Source organism: Emys orbicularis, chromosome 15 (genome assembly GCF_028017835.1).
Source record: "Emys orbicularis isolate rEmyOrb1 chromosome 15, rEmyOrb1.hap1, whole genome shotgun sequence".
NCBI lineage: Eukaryota > Metazoa > Chordata > Testudines > Emydidae > Emys > Emys orbicularis.
The window spans coordinates 15,504,752-15,510,447 of NC_088697.1; the positions used below are offsets into that span (position 1 = coordinate 15,504,752).

Consider the following 5,696-nt stretch of genomic DNA (forward strand, 5'->3'; position numbering starts at 1 on the left):
ACATCTTAATTAATTTTTTTAATCTGTTCTTATCAGTTTAATATCTGATATGTCCTTTATTTGAGGACTGTATATTAAATTGATTTTTGAAACCGGGGGATGGAATAGGAGCTTGCTCTGTCCAACCCATGCATTGACCTGGTATTGCAATGCCTCTGGGAACAGTGCATCTCCTTTTGGGGAGAATCTTCTGGTTAGAAAAGCAGAAAGATGCTGATTTGGTAAGATTTTCTTAAAGTAGTTGAAAAATCTGGACTCTTTTTAGTACTTTGATTTCTTCATGACAACATAATGTTCAAATTTATTGGGAGTGTTTTCTGAGTCTATAGATGTGAGTTTCTTTGTTTTGCTGGAGGATTGTTTTAAAAGCTTGGATTCTTCTTTCTGCTGTGAGTCTTTTCAACAGTATGAGGGACGAAAGCTGTCCAGACTGAGGGTCTGTTGGGGAGATGGTTGGTTGGCTTTTGTTGTTTTTCTTTGGGGGGGCAGATTGGTAATATTTGAGGTCACATGTATATCAACAACTGCATGAGTTACATAGACTTCTCACCACACAGCTTACGTTCCATATATCTTGGTTTGTAAGATCAAGACAAGGCACTAGGTGTCGTACTGTACCTGGTTGTGTGTTCTAAACTTCGATGTATCAAGTGTGACCTCCTCAGGCACTATAACAGCCTTAACATGGAGTCACAGACAGCCCCCTTGGGCACCCTGAATCTATCTTGCCACCCAGATGAACTTGCCTTTGTGACAGATGGTCTCTTACACCAAAAACCATAAGAATATTCTGGTCACTTGGACCAGTCACTCAGCCAGGTCAATTGCACCTCAGATCTCAAACCATAGGCAACGTTCGTGTACAATCCTATAATAAACTAGCTAAATCTGTACTAACTAAGAAAAGATATAAGAAACTTATTTACCAGGTTAAAGCAGGTAAACATACAGACAAAGAAGTTACAGTCTGAGGTTTCAAAAAGTAGTAGACGCTGCTGTAACATGTAAGCTCTGTATGTCCCATAGGGCTAACCCTAGCCAAACAGCCAGAATCCCTTGATTATGCTTAGAAGTCGCGCCATCTGCCTGAAGTCCAAGTAGCATAGGAACAACAGTTTCTGCTTGACAGGGATTTTTATTAAATTCCCCCAGAGCTCAAGCTGATGGGGCAAGTGTTTGTGAATGTCTCTGCCACCTGGGTGTGTCTGTGTGAGCAATCAACAAAGTCTTTTGTCCACCGATGATCCAGAGTGGCTTGTCCGATGTCTTAGTCAGGGCCTTCTCCTGTTGGAACTGAGATGACTCCTCTTCTGGTAAACTAGCACTTCACACTTGGTAATGCTTCTCTCCTGACTCGGGGTGGGGGCGGTGGGGGGGTTTAGAGTTTTAGTACCAACAGTTATAGATCACCTTATAGCATGGAATACAGATATTATAGGTGAGAATAATACATGCAGCAACTCACAAGCTTTTCATAAATTCTAAACACGAAACACATTTTTATAAATCTAAACCAACACTAAGAAACAGATGAGCAAGACTAGTTGCAAGCCATGCATTTGTCACATGTCATTAAGGCCTAGACGCACTGGCATGAGCTGGCACCTGGTCTGCCAGGGTCAGAAGAGGATCTTCCCTCTTATCCCCAGGAGTCCCCCAGGGGTCCATACTGGGACCAGTACTGTTCAACTTATTCATAAATGATCTGGGAAAAGGGGTAAACAGTGAGGTGGCAAAAATTTGCAGATGATACAAAACTATTCAAGATAGTTAAGTCCAAAGCAGACTGCGAAGAGCTACAAAGGCATCTCACAAAACTGGGTGACTGGGCACCAAAATGGCAGATGAAAGTCAGTGTTGATAAATGCAAAGTAATGCACATTGGAAAGCATAATCCGAACTATACCTGTAAAATGATGGGGGTCTATTCTGGGGGTCTATTCTGGTGGTGAGGCACAAAATGTCCAGCGTGCCTGACAGAGAATCAAGGCCATAAATGAGGTACATCCCACATCAGGTACCTGGCAAGATAATACCAAGGACAATGCTACTAAGTGCCAAACTGTGGCATGGAAAAGAGGAAAGACACAGAGGATCCGCCCAATTCTCACTACAGAAGTCATAAACACAGCATTCAAAGAGACTTTAAAACCTAACAGACTGTCAGACCTTGGCCTCTCTACGAACACCGCTTATGAAGAGAAAGTTGGTGCTGAAGGCTCCAAAGGAGGGACAAATGGAATTAAAGATAACCTCAACGATCATATCAACCACAACACTTCCACTGTTGAGGTGACAGAAGGAATAGGTGTAAATGGAGTACAGGGAAAGATTCTAATACAGCTGCCTAATGATAATCCAGCATGTCCTTTCTGTGGAGATCATGTTGGCAAACCGAGTGCTCTGAGCATCCACCTTAAATGTAATAATGGTGTGAAAGATGCTCCTTGTGTAACAAAAGTGACCCAAAGGTACACAGCATCATGTCACATTGCTAAATTTAAAGGGAGAACTGCAGAAGAGCAGTGGGTGACTGGGCTTGTGAAGTATGTGCCAAGCGATTTGACACCAAAATTGGTGTCTTTCAACATAAGAGAATAACTCATCCAACAATACGAAATGAAGAGCGTATCCAAGCCAGTCAACCTAAACAGAACTCACAGTGCGGAAAACACAAGAGTTGCTGGACAGCTGACGAAGAGCAACTCCTCATTGATTTTAACAACATATTTTGGGGCAAAAGATGCATAAATATTCTGATTGCGGAGCACATTAAAATCAAAACCACTAAACAAATAAGTGAAAAATGGTGATTACTGGGTCTCCATAAAAAAGCCAAACTGAAGATGGCACAGAAACCCCCCTGGGAGCTGCCAACTGATGTGCCAAGACTACTTCTACCCTTGCTTTCCCTGCCAGCATGGGACCCCAGCACCCTGTCTTGCTGAGCCAGACACCCCCATCTGCTCCAACACAGACCCAGGGTCTGAATTACTTGCCCCAAAGCTGCAGGTTTACCTGAAAGCAGCTAACAGAAGTGTTCCTGTCTTTAACACTCAGATGCCCAACTCCCAATGGAGTCTAAACCCAAATAAATCCGTTTTACCCTGTATAAAGCTTTATACAGGATAAACTCATAAATTGTTCACCCTTTATAACACTGATAGAGAGATATGCACAGCTGTTTGCTCCCCCAGGTATTAATATATACTCCAAGTTAATAAGTAAAAAGTGATTTTATTAAATACAGAAAGTAGGATTTAAGTGGTTCCAGGTAGTAACAGACAGAACAAAGTAAGTCACCAAGCAAAATAAAATAAAATGCGCAAATCTATGTCTAATCAAACTGAATACAGTCTAGATCCTCAGTTCCAGAATGCTCCCTTTTACAGACTAATCTCCTTTTAGCCTGGATCCAGCAATCACTCACACCCCCTGTAGTTACTGTCCTTTGTTCCAGTTTCCTTCAAGTATCCTGGGGGGTGGAGAGGCTCCCTCTTTAGCCAGCTGAAGACAACATGGAGGGGTCTCCCCAGGATTTAAATAGACTTTCTCTTCTGGGTAGACACCCTTCCCTCCCCGTGTAGAATCCAGTCACAAATTGGAGATTCAGAATCACATGGGCAAGTCACATGCCCATGCATGACTCAGGACTTGCAGGTAGCAGCCATTATCCACATGCTACCTTGAACATCCTCAGGTAGACTTCTTATGTGGATTGGAGTCTTCCAAGCTCTTTTGTCTGTTAAGTGCTTCCTGATTGAGCACTTAACTTGCACATTACTTTCCCAAGAAGTGACCAAATGTTCTAATTAAGGCTACTTAGAAATCAAGCAAGTATACAGCCAATGTTCATAACATTCATAACTTCAAATACAAAAACGATACATGCATACAGATAGGATTAATACATTCAGTAGATCATAACCTTGGTACATGCATACAAATACAATTAATACATCCAGTAGATTATAACCTTTAAGGAGATATGTTACATGGCATATGTAGCATAAAACACATTCTAAGCATATTTCCATAAAGCCTTATGGGCAGTACCATCACAGGCTGACCCAAGACCTGGAGCAAAAACATGCTATATGGAAACAAGGGCTGACAAGCCCAATATCATCATTGGGCTCAAGGACACCTACATGTGTAAAATAAATGAATGCATAATAAACCAAGGCACAGACCAGAAACACCAAGGTTAGATAAAGTTTGATATGGAAGTTATAAATGCATGGGTGGCTGAAAACTCCAATTTCACATCCCTTGTTGAATCCACCTCCATTGACACCTCTTCCTTCCTAACAAAAGCACCTGAGCTGAAGAATAGATTGAACAAAATGGCCACAAACAAAAAGAGCAGAAAGAAAAAGGCTTGGATGAAAAAAAGAGCAGCACAAAAAGGAACCTATAAGAGGTACCAATATCTATTTGAAAATGACAGATGCAAGCTTGCCTCTATCATCCTTCAGTGTCAAATCCCACTTGCAGAAGTCCTCCAGGTATACAAGGACAAATGGGAGACCCAAACATCCTTTGAAGGACTAGGCCAGTTTAGATCTCATGCTACTGCTGACAACTCTGCTTTCCATCTCTTAATTTTGGCTAAAGAGATCATTAAGAACATAAGAGAGATGAACAGGAACTCAGCTCCAGACCTGACAAAGTCAGTTTAAGAGACTTACTCTGAGTAGACCCTGAAGGCCACACACTGGCTGGACTATTCAACACATGGCTGATTACAGGTTTAATACCTGATTGTATAAAAGAATGCCGTTCCCTATTGATCCTGAAAACAATAGACCCTGAGGCTCTGAAAGATCTGGGAAATTGGAGGCCTCTTACCATAGGGTCTATTGTGCTATGGCTTTTCTCAAGAATACCAACAAACCAACTGGCAAAAGCATGTCCATTAAATGTATGCCAAAGAGGATTTATCGCTGCACCAGGCTGCTTGGAGAACCTCAAAATTCTCCATACCATAATAAAGCAAGCCAAAAAGAAAAAAAAGCCACTAGGAGTCGTGTTCGTAGACCTAGCCAAAGCATTTTACTCAGTATCCCACGACCACATCATGTGGGTTCTACGGGAAAGGGGCCTGGATCAGCACATTGTTGACATAATTTGTGACTCCTATAAGAACATCCATACCTGCATGGAAGTAGGGAAGAAGCTCACCCCAGCCATTGAAATAAAAGTTGGCATAAAACAAGGAGACCCTATGTCACCACTGCTATTCAATTTAGCGCTTGATACTCTAATCTCAGCATTAGAGAAGGCTGGTCTGGGATTCTCATATGGGACACAAAAGATTACAACACTTGCCTTTGCAGATGATCTAGTCATGCTAAGTGACACTTGGGAAGGTAAGAATGCGAACATTGAAATACTAGAAGCCTTCTGCAGGCTGTCTGGTCTCAAAGTGCAAGCTAAGAAATGCTACGGATTCTTCCTGAGCCCAACTCATGACTCATTTACTGTCAATAACTGTGAAGCCTGGAAAATCAACAAGGATGGGCTGAATATGATCATACCAGGCAAGTCTGAGAAATACCTGGGACTTAAGGTTGACCCATGGATCGGGTTTTCCAAACTGGCATTATCAGAAAAGCTTGACACTTGGCTTGAAAGAAACAACAAAGCCCCACTAAAACCTTCACAAAAATTGATTATGCTAAACACATTTACAG

The 5,696-nt window shown here is 41.9% G+C and overlaps 1 pseudogene; it reads left to right on the forward strand.

Annotated features, from left to right (window-relative positions):
- Positions 1 to 175, forward strand: LOC135889681 (U2 spliceosomal RNA; annotated as a pseudogene).
- The last annotated feature ends 5,521 nt before the right edge of the window (positions 176 to 5,696 follow it).